The 18,441-nt window shown below is 39.2% G+C and overlaps 1 protein-coding gene across 2 annotated transcripts in view; it reads left to right on the top strand.

Annotated features, from left to right (window-relative positions):
* ZC4H2 (zinc finger C4H2-type containing) overlaps positions 1 to 18,441 on the top strand; it is a 35,980-nt gene that overhangs the window by 9,742 nt on the left and 7,797 nt on the right. The window lies entirely within an intron of this gene.

Raw genomic sequence — 18,441 nt, 5'->3', positions numbered from 1 at the left:
TGGATGCTTTCCTCACTTGTAGGGCCAAACATTCCACAGATTCCATCTCGTGGAGGCATCCAACAACTCTTTGCAGGGCTACACTGAGTCCTACTTCTCAGGTAGATAGAATTTCCAAGCTTCCAAGAGGTTCCATGATGTGCCCTATTTCACCCTTAAAATTGGTGACTGACTGATCCAGGACAAGATTCACCCCATTGGCTTGTTTTCCATGCCTTGAAATAAATCATATGAGGAAAGTTCCTTGGTATGGTGAAAAGGTCATCAGGTTCAGCACACTGGATTCTGCACTTCCTGGCTTTGTGATGTTGGGCAGGTCACTTTACTTCTCGCAGCCTCAAATTCTTCATCTGTAAAAATGAAGCTAAACACACCTAATTATGTGGTCATGATGAAGATTAAATTAGATAGCGTATCAAGTGCCCAGCACAGTTGCTGGAACATAGTAGACACCAAAAATAGATAGATAGATAGATAGATAGGTAGATATTTTTATTAAATAAATCCTTTCTTAACACCCAATTCCTTCCCAGTTTCTGGAACTTATACACTCTTAGTAAATGTTAACTGAATGAATTAAAGCCCCCCACCCATGGTAATATCTTTCTTTCTCTGAGACTACTGAGATTACAGTCAGTACCCTGGACTTACCACTTATTTGCATTCATTATTGTCACTCCAAATGTAATTGTTGAGCCAAAGCAGTGTGCTAGATGACATGGAGTTTACAGACAGAAATATGGCATGGTGTCAGTTTCTAGAAGGCTCTTATATATATAATTATCCAGATTTCAAATTGCTTCATTTGAAAGTCTGTACATGTAGAGGACTCAGAGGACCATAGCTGCATGCTCTTGGGCTAGTTCCTTTCCCATTCTGGACATTTGTTTCTTCATTTCTGAAATGAAGAGGATAGATTTTATTGGTGGCTTTGAAGTAATGTTCTGAGGAGCCCTGGGAGTTGCAGGGAGGTGTATCAAGGGCCACTCTGGTAGAGTCAGGCAGGGTTGGATTTGAGGAGAGAATAAAGACTCTGGGACCCACTTCCACTTGAACCATAATAGTTATGATTTGATCTATTTTCTATATTGGACCACAATCAATAATTTTACTTGAAGGAAGGGGTCTTCTCTTCAGTCACCCCCAGGATCCAGCACACTGTTGGGTAAGTGGCACTTGCTTAATACATTTTTTTTGTCTGCAAGATTGATAGAAAATGAAAAGAGAAGGAAGCTGTTATGTGTGTATGCATTTAAGCAGTGGCTGGCATAATGCCCGCTCTGTAGATCTGTGAAAGAAACAACCTTTTACTTACATTTAATCTTAGCCCAAACTACCCAGTTGCTGGATAGAGCATGGAAGGCTGGGCATTAAATCCTAAGCCTGAACAGCATGGTGTAGACAATCAACCACAAGGGTAACAAGTCCCCATTTCTTTTTTTCATCACTAACCCACTTCCCATTCCTCCCGGGTACCTCATTTGTCCAAATCCATTTAAAATCTGTTTTATTTACACAAGACTTTTGACGAATCACTCATTTTCCTGGGAAAACAGGAGCAGAGGGGTACAAAGAGCTTAGAATTTGTGTGTTTAGATTTAATTCTGGGTACAGTAAGAAGACATTGGAGGATATATTTTTAACAGCTTTATTGAGTTGTGATTTACATACCATAGAAACCATCCATTTTTGGTATACAGTAAGTTCCCTACACGTTGTGAACTTTCAAAGATGCAAACCTGTGTTCACATGTCCAATCATGTAAATTAGTTCACGTGTCTGACGTGCATTGTTATGTGGGCGCATCTTCTACAAGTGGTTGTACTTTTGTGTACTTTACTGTACAGTACTGTATAGAGCACAGTAGTAAGTATCTTTATTTCAAGCCCAGGATGTCCAGAAGCGTAAAAGCAGCAGTGATGCAGCTGATACTGCTAAGAAGCACCAAACGTTGTACTGTACTACTGTACTTTTCAAGGTACTGTACTGTAAGATTAAAAATGTTTATTTTTTGTGTTTGTTTTCTATGTATTATTTGTGTGAACAGTATTATAAACCTATTACAGTACTTTTCTATATAGCCAATTGTGTTAGTTGGGTACCTAGGCTAACTTTGTTGGACTTACGAACAGATTGAACTTACAAACGTGCTCTTGAAACGGAACTTGTTCATATGTAGGGGACTTACTGTACAATTCAATGACTCTTAGTAAATGTACAGAGTTGTGCAACTATCACCACAATACAATTTTAGAACATCCCCAGCATCCCCAAAAGAGCCCTTATGCCCAGTATCAGTCCATCTCTCTTCCCATACACTGGCCTAGGCAACCAGTAATATATATTCTGTCTCTATAGATTTGCCTTTTCAGGACATTGCACATAATTTAGCATATTGTCTTTTAGGCTCATACACATTGTACCATATATCAGTATTTCTTTCCTTTTTATTGGCAAACAGTATTCCATTGTATGGATATACTGCATTTTGTTTATTCACTTACCACATGAACATTGGGGTTGTTTCCACCTTTTGGCTCTTATGAATGCTGCTCTGAACCTTTACATATAAGTCGTTGTGTGGAAATATGTTTTCATTTCTCCTGGTTAGATTCCTAGAGTGAAATTTCTGGGTCATATGACAAGCATGTGTATAACTTTTTAAAATAATGCAAAACTGTTCTCCAAGTTGGTTGTGCCAATTTCCATCCCCAGAAGCAGAGTATGAAGGTTCCAATTTCTAATCCTGTTGAACATCTTCTTCATGCATTTAGTTGCCATCCATCTGTCTTCTTTGGTGAAGTGTTTATTCAAACCTTTTGCTCATTTTTCAGTTGGGTTATATATTTACTTATTGTGAATTTTGAGTGTTCCTTATATATTCAGGATACAAGGCCTTCAACAGATACATGCTTTGCAAAGATGTTCTCCCAGTTTGCAACTTGTCTTTTCATTTTCTTAAGAGTGTCTTTTGAATTGCAGAAGTTTTTAATGTTGATAAAGAAGTCTTACTCATCAGTATTCTTTTTTTATGGATTGTGATTTTTATATCACATAAAGAAAAACCTTGCCTAAGCCAAAGTCACAAAGATTTTCTTCCAGAAATTTTAAGTTTTACATGTAGGCCTATAATCCATTTTCACTTAATTTCTGTATATGATGCAAAGTATAGGTTGAAGCCTTTTGCTTGTTTTTGCATGTAGATATCCAGTTGTTTCAGGACCATTTGGTGAAAAAGCCATTCTTTCTCCACAGCATTGCCTTTGTATCACTGTAAAAAAAATCAGCTTTCCATATTTGTGGGTTTATTACAGGACTCTCTGTTCTGCTCCATAGGTCTATTTGTGTATCTTTATGCCTATACTTCACTGTTTTGATTACTACAGCTTTAAAATAATTATTTAAACAGGGATTGTAAGTTCTCCAACTTTGCTATTCTTCTTGAGAGTTGTTTTGGCTACTCTAGGCCCTTTGCATTTCTATGTGAATTTTAGGTTTCACTTATCAATTTCTACAAAAATGCCTGCTGAGATTTTGATAGGATTTCCAAGGTACCACACTGCATTTAGACAGCTTTCTTTTGAATAGTGTTAGCATAGTGTATCTTTTCACCTTTACTTGTTCCCTTATATTTAAAGTGGGATTCTTATAGGCAGTCCGCAGTTTGGTTTGTTTGTTTGTTTGCTTGTTTTTTCCAATCTGGCAATCTGCTTTTTAATTGAGGGTGTTTAGACTATTTATATTTAATATGCTTGTTGATATGGTTAGGTTGAGATCTACCACCTTTTTGTTTTCCATTTATCTCATCTGTTTTTTGTTCCCATTCCCCTCCCTTTATGCCTTCTTTTGGATTAAGTATATTTTATGGTCCCATTTGATCTGTTTTTCTGACTTATTAGATATTATTCTGGTTTTTATTATTTTAGTAGTTGCTTTAGAGTCTATAATATACATCTTTACTTGTCACAGTTTATCTTCAAGTGATCTCATACTACTGCAGATATAGTATAAGAAACTTACAGCACTGTAGTTTTATTTCTCCCTTTCTGCCCTCTGTGCTATGACATTGATGCACTTCTTGGTTTAAACTGTTGGTTATCTTTTTAATGAATTTAAATAATAAGAAAAAGAGTCATTATATTTTTCCGTGTTTGATGCTCTGTATTCCTCTGCTACTATTTTCCTTCTGCTTGAAGAGCATACTGTAACATTTATCATAGAGCAGGTTTGCTGGTGATGTAGCATCCCAACTTTTCTATGTCTCAGAAAGTCTTTATTTCACCTTTGTTTTTAAAAGTTATTTTCAATGTGTAAAGAATTCTATATTGGCAGAGGTTTTTTCTTTTTTTTTCCCCAGTACTTTAAAAATAATATGCCACTGTCATCTTGCTTCGATCCTACTTCTTTCCTCTTGGGTAGCATGCCTTTTTTCCTTGGGCTGCTGTTAAGATTTTCTCTTTATCTTTGGTTTTGAGCAATTTCATTGTGATATGACTTGGTGTAGTTTTCTTCCTGCTTCCCATGCTTGAGACTTGTTGAACATTTTGGATCAGTGCATGTATAGTTTTCATCAAATTTGAAACATTTTCAGTTATTAATTTTTCAAATATTTTTCTTTTCTTCCTCCTTCTTCATCTCCAGTTACATGTACTTTTAGCCACTTGAAGTTGTCCCACAGTTTGCTGATGCTGTTTATTTTTTTGACCATTTTTATCTATATATTTCATTTGGGAAACTTTCTATTGGTATGTCTTCATGTTCATTAATCTTTTCTCCTTTATTGTCTAAATTGACTAATGTAGTTTTCACCTCAGACATTGTAGTTTTCATCTCTAGCTATTTTATTTGGGTATTTTTCATCTCTCCCACAACTTTACTTAATGTGGCCAGTATTTCCTCAAGCTTTCTGAACATATGAAATGCATTTATAATAACTACTTGTATCCTTGGCTACTAGTTCTATCAACCATGTCATTTCTTGGTTAGTTTTGATTTTTATTCTCAACATTGTGGATTGCATTTTTCCTGCTTCAAATTGCACACCTGGCAAGGTTTGGTTGGATGCCAGACATTTTCAAATTTACCTTGTTGACTGAATATTTTTGCATTCCTATAAATATTCTTGAGCTTCCTTATGGCATGCCATTAAGACACTTGGAATCTGTTTTATCCTTCTGGGCCTTGCTTTTCAGCTTAGTTAAGTGGGACCATATCAGCATTTAGTGTAGAGCTCATTTTCCTCATTACTGAGGCAGAACTTGTCTTTGTACTCTAATGCTATACAAATTGTGAATATTTTCTACCTTTGTTGTTTGGAACAGTCACTATACTCAGCCCTTTGTGGACTCTGATCACTGTTTCCTCTAATCCTTTGAGGTCTTTCTTTCCTTGGCTTCAGGTAGTTACTTTCCTTACACACATGTGCTGATCAATAATTCAGTGAGTACTTGAGGGGGAGCCTCTGAAAATTGTAAGCATTCTCTCTCTACACAGGTCTCCGCTCTCCAAAACTCTTTCCTGTGAACTCGAGTTTCCTTGGATTCTCCAGACTCATATCTCCATTTCCTCAATTGAGGGAGATGGCCAGGCTCTGTCTGAGTTCCCCATCCCTGTCTTGCAGTCTAGAATATTTCTCTAGGCAGTAGGATGGGGCAATCTTCAGGCTCATCTGAGCTTTTCCATCTCTCAGAGATCACTGACCTTACTTGCCTGATATCCAATGACTTGAGCACCACTTTTTTTTCATATATTTTGTCTTGGTGTTTTTGTTTGTTTTGCTTTTAGTTATTTTGCATAGGTGGGTAAATCTGGTCCCTGTTACTCTATCTTGACTAGAGTGGAAGTGAAAGTTATTCCCCAAATTTGGTTTTAAAGGACCAGATTTCACCATTTAATACACACATATTTTATATTTTAAAAATCTAAAGTCAGGATGTGTCTTAAATACAATTCTACCTTACAACTGCCATTGGCCAAGAGGGAATTGTGTTATTGTTCATGCATTGGCACATGCGAACTTGGCCATGGCTGTTCATATTATCATTCCTTCAATTGAATTATGTGCATGATTATCACTGTATGTGTTGAGTTTAATTGACATTTAAAGTATCTTCAAAACGAGTTCATCATGGTTTTCCCTTGAAATAAAAAGTTATTGTGTATGAGAAATGACTCAGACTAGAAAAGTCTGATTAAAATAGTGTCTTAAGTCAGTCTACCAGAGCTCTTTCAAAAACTATTAAATGAACATTTAAATTAAAAGAAAACATTTTGTCATAATATAATAGGTAGCATTTTTCTCTTAGTAGTCCATAAGATAATGTGTACCCTATGTCCAATGGCATTTTAGATTCAATTAAATACAGTAGCCAATTAACTGGGATGTTTATTGGTAAAGCTAATCCAACTTGCTTCCAAATTAACAGTGGTTAAAACAAGACAGAAGTTCACTTCCCTCTCACATTATCAGTCTGGGAACAAGTGACCTGTGGGTTGTGTGGTTATTCCATGTTGGGGACTCAGGCCCTTTTTATATTGTTGCTTCACCATGTGCAGGGTGTAGCCTTCATCTACAGGGTTGAAGATGACTTGATGTTGTGTATACATGTTAGGCAGTGGGAAGAGGGCAAAGGAGAAGTGAATGTCACACTCCTTCCCTTTAGGGTCACAGCCTAGATGTTGCACATATCACATGTGTTTTCATCCCACTGGCCAGAACATTGTCACATGGCCACAAACAGCTGCAAAGGAGAGAGGGAAATACAGCCCTTAGTCAAGGTGTCACATGCCCAGATGAAAATCAGAGGTTCTATTATTATGGACGGGGGGAAAATGAATAAGGTGGGGGGGACAAGGAGCATCTGATCTGTGTTCTGTGTGACCCTAGGGTTTTCAAATTGTTGGAGCTGCCTATAGAAGGAATGGATTGTCTAGAGAAATAGTGAGAGCTCTGTGACTACGTTGTTCAAGGAAGGCCTAATTGAACACTTGGAAGTGATGTTATAGAAAGCACTTAAGCAGTGGTTGGCAAAGGGACGATAGATGCCTTTGAAGGTCCCTCCCAGCCTGGAGAGTCACATGTGCTCAGGTCCTACCCACATTGGTCTGTGAGTCCCACTGGCTGTATGTGAATCACTTGTCTGCCGCCTGTGCCAAGGGCTTGGCTTCACTGAAAATGCCCAAATACATACAGAGAGCTCCAGATAAAATTCTATTTAACCCCCAGAGATCAGGGATGGGGCATGGGGGTGGGCAGAGCAGCAATAACTAGTCAAAGCTCTTAATCAGATCTTGATGGTGGTAAGATAGAGCTGCTGGGTGAGTCAGGCAGAGGTTGTTTAAGAGAGAAATGAGACCAGCTCAGGGTGCATTCTGTTACAGGTCTCCAGTTGGGGCATCCCCTAAGCTTCCCCATTGTTCCTCCTTTCTGAGTACAAGCACAGATAACAGGTGCCCTCATGCACTACTGGTGGGAGTGTGAAATGGTGTAGCCATCTTGCACAGCAAATTGGCACTGCTTACATGAAATAAGAATACACGTTACCTGTGCGCCAGATTTCCCACTCCTGGGATATAGCCCCCTAAATTTACTCAGACAGGTACAAGAAAATTCATCAAAGTATTGTTTGTGGAGGGGGGATATAGAAACAAAGTGAGAGTTTATCCTTGGAAGGGTGGACAGGTAAAATGTGGTGGATGACCACACTTAGAAGCAAGGAATCCTGTATCTTAACATCAGAGTGCCATGTGAAAACTATATGTTATCATTAGTCTATACCGTGTGTGTGCGTGTGTGTGTGTGTGTGTGTGTGCACGCACGCGTGTGCCCAGGCACACGTGTATTAGTCAGCTTATTCTGCCACAAAGCAATAACACATTCTGGGTGGCTTAAATAGCAGACATTTATTTTCTCACAATTCTGGAGGCTAGAGATTCACGATATAGATACCAGAAATTTTGATTTCTGGTAAGGGCTCTCTTCCTGTCTTGTAGATGGCTGCTTCCTCCCCGTGTCCTCATTTGGCCATTCCTCTGGTCTTGTGTGGAGACAGAAAGAGCTCATGCGTCCCTTCCTCTACTTATAAGGACGTCAATACAACCAGATTAAGGCTCTACTGTGATGACCTCATTTAACCTTACACCTCCCTAAAATTCTCTCTCCAAATATTTTGGAGATTAACCTTATACCTCCCTGAAAGTTCCCTCAAAGTACTTTGCGGGTTAGGGCTTGAACATATGTATATTAGGGGACTCAATGCATTCCATAACATTCCTCCCTATGCCTCCCACCAAATGCATGTCTTTCTCACATGCAAAATTCATTCATCCCTTCCCAACAGCCCCAAATGTCTTAATGTGCTCCAGAACCTATGTCCAGTCAAAAGTCTCATCTAAATATCACCTAATTTAGGTTTGGATGAGACGTGAGTTATGATTCATCCAAAGGGCGAAATTCCCCTCCAGCTGTGAAACCAGACAAATGATCTGCTTCCCAAGTATAGTAATAGGACAAGCATAGGATAGGCATTCCCTTTTGAAAAGGGAGAAACCAGAAAGAAGAGAGGGATGATAGATCCCAAGAAAGTGCAAAACTTAGCAAGGCAAATTTCATTAGATTTTTCAGACTGGAGAATAATCTTTGGCTGGATGCTTTGGGCAGTATCACCCCCACCCTCACAGCCCTTTGCTGTTGCCTTTCTCCTGAGGCACTAGTCAGGGGAAGCCTGTCCTACTGAAACTGAGGAGGCAACAGCCTTGCCCCCAGGGCCTGTTAGGTCTAGACCCAATGGTGGGAATGGCAGCCCTGATGATCTCTTAATCACCTTTGGTGTCATTCTTTCCTTTACTTGAAGGATGAAGCATGTTTGCAGCTAAGTAACTCTATTGTCCTGCCTTGTAGATTCCAAAAACTTTCCTTTATTTCATCCTCCCTCTGCTCCCCTTGGTCCATGCTGACAGTGCCTGTGCTTGTATAATCCCATCTCTGTTCCTGACTTCTGCTGAGATACCTAATTAAAATAATGAGTAATCTCCTCAAGGAGTGGTTTTCTAGCCACATCCTTGGTGTTCTCTCCAGAAGATGCTTTATATTTTTTGCAATATGGATAGAACGAGAATTTTTCAAATCTTCAAGTTCTGGTTCATCTTGCTTAATGATTCTGCTGGTTTCTCTCTCTCCTCTTGCATTTTACTATAAGCAGCTGAGCTTCACATTCACCACTTTGCGTAAAAATCTCCTCAGCTAGATATCTAATTTCATTGCTCACAGGCTCTACCTTCCACAGAAGACTAGAACAAAATTCAGCCAAATTCTTTGCCACTTTATAATAAGGATCACCTTTTCTCCAGTTTCTAATGACACGTTCCTCTTTTCTCTTTGAGACCTCACCAGGAGCATCGTTAATGTCCATGTTTCTACCAACAGTCACTTCAATGCAATATAGGCTTTTTCTAGCATGCGCCTGAAACCTCTCCCAGCCTCTACTCCTCATCTAGTTCCAAATACACTTCCACATTTTTAGGTTTTTATTAAAGTAGTACCCCACTTCATGGTACCAAAATCTGTGTTAATCTGCTCAGTCTTCCACAACAAAATACCACAGACTGGGTGGCTTAAACAACAGACATTTCTTTTCTCACAGTTCTGGAGGCTAGAAGTCCATGGTCAAAGTGCAAGAAAATTTGCTTTCTTGTGAGAGCTCTCTTCCTGGCTTATAGTCAGCTGCCTTCTTGCTATGTCTTCACATGGCCTTTCCTCTGTGCATGTAGAGACAGAGAGGAGGCAACCTCTGGTGTGTCTTCTTCTTCTTCAAAGGGCACCAGTCCAATTGGATTAGGGTCCCACATTTATGACCTCATTTAACCTTAATTACCTCTCTAAAGGCCCCCCTCTAAACATACTCACATTGGGGATTAGGGCTTCAACATATGAATTTTGGAGGGACACGATTCAGTCCATAACGCTCACACTCTCTAGATCTCTCTCTCTCTCTCTCTCTCTCTCACACACACACACACACACACACACTCTCTTTCCCTCTCCCTCTCCTCCTTCCTCTCCTTTTCTCTCCTTAATATACATCAATAATTTACCATTTAGAAGAGCACATGCAACACAATAAATAGGCATTAAGTAGTTTTGAATGGTTGCCTATGTGGGGCGTAAATGGTGTAGGAAATGGGGATAAAAGGGAAGGAAGGCATAAGGAAGGAAGGAAGAGGAATTACACAACAGAGAGGCCTTATCTACAGAGAAAAAAGAGGGTGAAATTTAAAAATATTTGAAATAATGGCTGGAGACTCTCCAGATTCGTCAAGAGATATACGCCAAGTGATTCAGAGAGGATAGACTCATAGAAATCCACACCAAGACACATCATGGTTAATGTCTGAAAACTAGGGACAAAGAAAGCCTTAAACAAGTCAAAGAGAAATTACACCTTACCTATAGGTGAAAATAGTTTGAATGACAGTGAATTTCTCATCAGAAAATATAGAGGCCAGAAGGAAGTGGCACAAGATTTTTCAAGTCCTGAAAGAAGAGAACTATCAACCGCAAATACTACATGTAGCAAAAATATCCATCAAGAATGAGGAATAAATTAAGACATTCTCAGATGAAGAAAACTAAGGGAATCTGTCACCAGCAGATCTACCCTAAAATAATAATAGCTAAAGGAATCTTTCCTAAAAGAAGACAACATGGAATATCAGGAAGGAAGAAAAACCAAGAGAAAGAGTAAAAATATAATTAAAATACATTACATTTTCCTTCTCCTGTTTAGTTTTCTAAATCATTTCTGATGGTGGAAGCAGTAATATGGTTCTCTACAAACATAACTCTTATGTAGGAGAAATATTTCAGATAGTTATATTATAAATGGTGGAGGGTAAAGGGGGCAAAAAGGGAGGTAATGTTTCTACTCTTCACTCACCCTAATAAAAAGATGACACAGAAGACTATGATAAATTATGAAATATAATACCTAGAGCAACCACTGAAAAAACTATAGAAAGAGATACACTTAAAAACAGTATAGGTAAAATGTAATTCCAAAACACATTCAATTAAAGATAGGAAGGCAGCAAAAAGGAAACAGAGAATCGAATAAGAGAGAGATCAAATAGTAAACAAAAATTAAATGATACACTTAAGTTCTAACTTATCAATAAGTACACCGGGTATAAATGGCCTAAATATTGCAATCCAAATACTGGTCAGCCAAGATGATTAAAAAATATGACCGTCTATGTGCTGTCTACAAGAATCTCACTTCAAATATAAAGATATAGGTATGTTGAAATAATGAAAGAAGATATACCATGGAAACATTAATCCAAGGAAAGCAGGAATGGATATATTAATATCAGATAAAGTAGACTTCAGAGCAAAGAAAATTACTAGGCACAGAGAGGTACATTAGATAATGACAAAAGTGTCAGTCTGCCAAGAAGACCTAGCAGTCCTAAATGGGTATACACCAACAACAGAACTGTAAAATATGAGAGGCAAATCTGACAGAACCAAATGAAGAAATAGACAAAGCCACAATTATAGCTGGGGTCTTTAACATACGTCTATCATTTGATGGAACTAGACAGAAAATCAGCAAGGGTATAGAGCTCCACAACACCATCAATGACAGGATCTAATTAACATTTATAGAACATTCCACCCAACAACAGGATACACATACTTTTCAAGTGTCCATGGAACATATACCAATATAGATAGACCATATTCTGGGATACAAAAAAAAATTCTTAACAAATTTAAAAGACAGGAAATACAGTGTGTTCTCTGGCATTAATAAAGTCAAACTAGAAATCAAGAAGTCAGAAAAAATACCAGGAAAAAGATAATAATAAAAAAAATCTAAAATAACGCATGTTTCAAAGATGAAGTCTCAAGTGAAATAAAAATACATTGAACTGAGTGAAAATGAAACATATCAAAATGAAAAATGAACATATCAAAATGGGATGATGCAGAAGCAGTGGTGAAAGGGAAATTTTTAGCACCAATGTTTACTTTAGAACAGAGGAAATGCCTCTAATTAATAATCTAAGCTCCTACCTCAAGAAACTAGAAAAGAAGAGCAAAATAACACCGAGGGAAGCAGAAAACAGGAAATAATACAGATAAGAGCAGATATTGATGATTAAAAACAGAAAGAAAAGTAGGGAAATCAATGAAACAGAAAGCTTAATGTTTGAAAAAATACATAAAATTGAAAAACCTCTAGCAACCCTAACCAAGAAAAAAGAGAGAAGACACAAATTACAGACATCAGGAATGAAACAGAAAATGTCACTACCAACCCCACAGACTTCAAAAGAATAGCAAAGGAATACTATGAACAACTCTACTCGTGTAAATTAAACAAGTTACATGAAATGGACCGATTCTCAAAAAACACTACCACAACTCACCTGATATAAAATAGATAATTTGAATAACCCTGAAACTATTTAGAAAATTAAATTTGTAAAGTAACAACCCCCAAAAGCAGAACCTCCATGCCCATTTGGTTTCACTGGAGAATTCTAACAAATGGTTAAAGAGAATTAACCCTATTTCTTAACAGTCTCTCCAAAAAGCAGAAGTGGAAAGAACACATCTCCATTTATTTTATGAAGCCCTTAATACCCTGAAACAATTTCAGGCAAAGACAATACAAGAAAATTATAAATTAATATCCTTCATGATTGTAGATGTAAAAATCGTTATCAAAGTATTAGCAAATAGAATTCGGCAATATATTAAAAAAGAATTGACACCATGACCAAGAGGGGTTTATTCCAGAGATGCAAGGTTAGTTTGTTATTCAAAAATCAATCAATATTATTTATCACATCAAAAGGCTAAAGAAGAGAAATCGCATGACTATGTCAATTGATACAGATAAAGCACTTGACAAAAGTCAGCACATATTTATGATAAAATCTCTTTTAAAAACTAGGAATGGGGGTGGGGGGACTTTCTCAACTTGATAAAGTACATCTACAAATACCCTTCAGCTAGCTAACAATACACTTACTTGTCAAAGAATGAATGCTGTCCTACGTAGATCACGAGCAAGGCAAGGATGTCCACTCTCAGCACCGTTAGTCCATATAGCACTAGAGGTTTTAGGCAGGACAATTAGGCAGGAAAGTAAATAAAAGGCGTACAAGATGGAAAGGAAGAAATAAAACTGTTTTCGTTTGCAGATAACATGATTTGTCTATGTAGGGAATCCTGATAAGTCAAAAACAAAACAAAAAACCAAAAAACTCCTACATCTAATACGTGAGTCAGCAAGATTGCAGAATGTAAGATCAGCATTAAAAACAAATAGCAAATATGCATGTGGAAACTATAATTACAAAACATGAAACCACTTACAAGCACTCAGAAACATGAAATACCTAAGTGAAACAAAGATTTAACAAAAGATGCATAGGACTTTTATGCTGAAAACTACAAAATGCTAATAAAACAAATCAAAGGAGATCTAAATAGAGAGAAACACTGTATCCAGGGTTTGGAAGATGAGTCAATATAGTAAAGATGCCAATCCTCCCAAACTGATGTACAAATTTAATAAAATTCCCATCAAAATGCCAGAAAGATTTTTGGTAGATATAGACAAAATTATTCTAAAATTTATATGGCAAGGCAAAAGAACTAGAATGGCCAAAAGTATTTTGAGATATAAAAATAAATGGGAGAAATCACTCTTCCTGATTTCAAAGCTTATTATATAGCTACAGTGATTAAGATTGTGTGATACTGGGCTTCCCTGGTGGCGCAGTGGTTGAGAGTCCGCCTGCCGATGCAGGAGACACGGGGTCGTGCCTCGGTCCGGGAAGATCCCACATGCCGCGGAGCGACTAGGCCCGTGAGCCATGGCCGCTGAGCCTGCGCGTCCCGCAACGGGAGAGGCCACAACAGTGAGAGGCCCGCGTACCACAAAAAAAAAAAAAAAAAAAAGATTGTGTGATACTGACAAAGGGACAGACACATAGGTAATTGGAACAAAATTGAGAATCCAGAAATTGACCCACACAGTATGGCCAACTGATTTTTGACAGAGGTGCAAAAGTAATCCGACAAAGGAAGGACAGTCTTTATAGCAAACGGTACTGAAGCAATTGCATATCCATAAGCAAAAAAATAACATAGGAGAAAATTTGCAGACCCTAGAGCTTAGTGAAGACTCTTAGACATGACACCAGAGCATTATCCATAATATATATATATATATATTATGAAGTCATATATATATATATATATATATATATATATATATATATATATATATATATATATAGGACTTCATCAAAAAAACAGTTTTAAGTGTTCTGCTAAGGACCTGGTTAAGAGGATGAAAAGGCAAGCTAATAAATGGGAGAAAATATTTGCAAACCTCATATCTGACAAAGCACTCATATCTAGGACACATAAAGAGTTCTCAATACTCAGCCCTGAGTAAACAAACAGTCCAATGGGCCAAAGACATGCACAGACATTTTTTGGAAAAGGACATACAGATGGCAAATAAGTACATGAGAAGATGTTCAGTATCACTAGCCACTAGGGAAATGCAAATTAAGATCACTTTGAGGTATCACCATATACCTTTTAAAACAGTTCAAGCAAAATGGCTGGCTGCATAGAGGAACTAGATCACTCATATATTGTTGGCGGGCATGTGAAACGGTACAGCCGCTCTGGGAAACAGTTTGGCAGTTTCTCAAAAAACTAAGCATGGGGCTTCCCTGGTGGCGCAGTAGTTGGGAGTCTGCCTGCCGATGCAGCGGACGCGGGTTCGTGCCCCGGTCCGGGAGGATCCCGCATGCCACGGGGCGGCTGGGCCCGTGAGTCATGGCCACTGGGCCTGCGCGTCCGGAGCCTGTGCTCCGCGGCGGGAGAGGCCACAGCAGTGAGAGGCCCGCGTACCGAAAAAAAAAAAAAAAAAAAAAAAAAAAAAACACTAAGCATGCAATTACCACACAAACCAGCAATTGCAGTCTTGGTCATTTATCCTAGAGAAATGAAAACTTACGGTCACACTAAAACTCGTAGTTGCATATTCATAGCAGCTTTATTCATAATCGCCAAAAACTGGAATCAGTCCAGATGTCCTTCAGTGGACATTGTTTAGACTTGTCAGTGCATGGTGATAATAAAGAGCAGACCAACTTTAATTGGTTCTTTTTTTTTTTTTATTTCTCTGCACACAATGCACCTCTTTATTTTCCGCACCTGAGGTGGACTGCTCTCACTGCCCGGCCCTTGGTAAACCACTGCTGAGAGGTAACAGTGGTACCGTCAAAGGCTGCAGTGACACCGCTGTCCCTCCACTAAAGCATGGGCCGGGCTCCCCGCCAGCCCCTGAGAAACTGACTTCAGAAATAGCAGTAAATAGAGGCTATTTCTGAACTCCATCTTCATAACCCTGCTTCTTTCTCATAACGAGGAGTCTTAGCCCTTCTGCCCCTTAGTCAGGGTCCCTAGTCCTTGCCATTTCTTGCCACAGTGGACAATAGGAAAAGGCTCCAAAACACCTTGGATTGTGGCCTCCCTGGCCCTCATACCCAAAGGATAAAGCTGCCATTTTGCTGGTGACAGCCTTACTCCTGAAGAAGAGGAAATACCACGGTGCTTTTGAGGAAGACTTTGTGCCTTTGATTTTCCAGTTCCAGGCAGCACTTTAACTGTGACCCCACCAGGTGAAAACCTTTGGTTTATTTTGACTTAATCTGGGATTGCAGTGTCCCCTGCCCGACAACATGGGGTTGTCTATAAGCAGAATTGGACATGGATGGAGGAGGGAGGATTAGATAAAAGGCACTCATCCAAGCAGGGAAAGATGTACTATGTTGATTTCTATGAAGTGTCAGTGAGAGAGACCTCTCACCCCTGATTTCATTTAGTAGTAGTCGCTAGCATCTTAACTGAATTGATCACAAATTAGGAAGTCTTGGGCCAGCCCTATAAAATGCCATTATTCATACTGACATTACGAGGTGACTTATGTTAATGATTATTATTATAGTCTTAATAAGTGGTAATATACCTTGCTACTCATGCTAGTACATGTGCACACATGCATATGCACACACACACACACACACACACACACACATTATACACACATCCTACCCATTGTAGGCTCTTTATAACAAAATTTAAACCACTGTGGTAAAGGAGATAACCATAGCAGAAGAGTTGGGCAGTGTGGGGAGGGATAGGTACTATCATTGGTTGACTGCTCACCACGTGCCACATACTCTGCTTGGGGACTTTACATGTCTTAGCTCATTTAGCCCTCAGCAAAGAACCTGTAAGGTAAGTGCTATTATCATTCCTGTGTTACTGATGAAGAGACCAGGGCTGAGAGAAGTGAAAAGAGATAATCCGATTATGTCACTCCTGCTGCTTAAAGTTCTACAATGATTCCCCCTTCTCCTGAAGATAAAAGTACTCGCTCCTCATCTCAATCTCCAGGTTGTGTTCTGGCAACTTCCCTAGTTTCATCTCAGACAACTCCCACCACACACACACACACACACACACACACACACACACGCACGCGCGCACACACACACACACACACACACCCACTTGCAGTAGGTGTTCCAGCCACACTGACCTTTTTTCAGTTCCTCTAATGTGCCACATTCTTTTCTGTTCTAGGGCCATTGCAAATAGTATTCTCTCTGCCTGGACTGCTCTCCTGTATGTCTACCTGCTACCCACCATCTACCTCCGACCCATTCTCCAGGTCTTAGCTTAGATGTCACATTCTCAGTTTCTCAGGGGAGCTTCCTGTGACAGCCCCCTTGACTACAGTGCCCCTCAGACTATGTTAGAACCCTTTGGTGTGTCCTTCCATTGCATTCTGCATTTCAACCATATTACTTATCACTTAGTTTTACATGTGTTCAGGGTCTGTTTTCCTCATTAGATGAAGATTCCTGTCCACAGGCTGTCCTGTTCTCTGCTCTATCTCTAGCACCTAGTACAGTGGCTGGCACGTGATAAATGTTCCATAAGTATTTGTTGAATGAATGTATCTTCAAGCCTTCTATAATTGGTGCATAATCGGTGCTCAATGAATATAATTAAACTATAAATATAGTTGTTATTCTTATTGTCCAAGGGCAAATAGCTAGTCAGGGGCAGAACCAGGAATCATACCCACGTCTGAATCTAAAGCCCATGTTCCTTTCAAATTATGGCTCTGCCTGCAGAAATGGGTTCTAGGCCTAGCAGTGCCACAAACTGGCTGTATGAGTCAGGGTGAGACACTATATCACTCTGAATCTCAGTTTTCCCATCTGTAAATTGGGGTAGGGCTAGGTGAAGTTTAGACTGCACTGTATGCAATCTAGAGGAAGAGAATAGAAGTCTAGATGGGAGGGGGCTCTAAGTAGTGGATTAACTGACCAGTACAAATCACTATCATCCCTCTGCAAGGCAGTTGAACAGGTATACCGAGAACCCTCAATATGTTTACGCCCCTTAGTCTGGGTAACCCCAGTCAGGCAGTGTGGAGTAGTGGGTGGTGTTAGAGAGCCCTGGGTTCAAATCACAACATCCCATTTACTGCAACTTACCATCCTGAACTCCCAATTTCCTTCTTTACAGATGGGATAATAACACCCATCCTTTTAACCTTTTCTAAGGTAAAAGCAATATAATAACTTGAAAAGAAAATTTTGAATATTGAAAGAAAAATTTCGCCTGTCATCCTACCCACCTTACATAATTCTTTCTGTGGTTCTGTGCCATTGAGGGCCACCTCTTGAGGCAGGAGCCACAGGCAATGCTGAAGAAAGGAGAGAGAATGAACACAGAAGCAGGCTGAGGTCAGAGGCCGGAGGCCAGGGTGTGGAGCAAGAGTAACCATGGGATGGGCTGGGGCAGAGGAGAAAGCCAGCTACTGAGGCAGAATAAAGGAGATGCCTAATCTGAGTAATGGATGATGGCTAGACAGAACCTGAGAACCAGAGAGTAGAGAGTGAGTGGGAGGGCATCAGTGTGCCCTAGAGGGGCTTCCTTCCAAAGTTTTGTGGCTCTTTCACTTAGGCAGGCTTCAGTGGTCTCAAAGATCCTTGAAACTGTACTCTTGCCAATTCCTTTTGTTTAGTCACATGCACGTGTATTTTGAAATTGCAATCCTAGTGTATATACCTTTTCATGGAGTATCTTCAACATTTTCCATGTCACAAGTCTTCATAATGATGCCTTTTAGTGGCTGCCAAATATTCCAATTTTGCCCATAGACCAGAAAGCATATCCCTGTGTATTAACTTTTTGCTTCCTTGACTTATTTCCTTAGAATAAATTGCTAGGTGTGGGATTACTGAGCCAGAGGGTATGCAATTGGGATTTAACAACCAGAAATAGGTTTTATGCTTTCTAGGAAAAGAAATGAGCTGCAGTTCTTC

This window comes from Globicephala melas, chromosome X (assembly GCF_963455315.2).
Source record: "Globicephala melas chromosome X, mGloMel1.2, whole genome shotgun sequence".
In the NCBI taxonomy this organism is placed as follows: domain Eukaryota; kingdom Metazoa; phylum Chordata; class Mammalia; order Artiodactyla; family Delphinidae; genus Globicephala; species Globicephala melas.
This window is presented reverse-complemented; position numbering and strand designations above follow the sequence as displayed.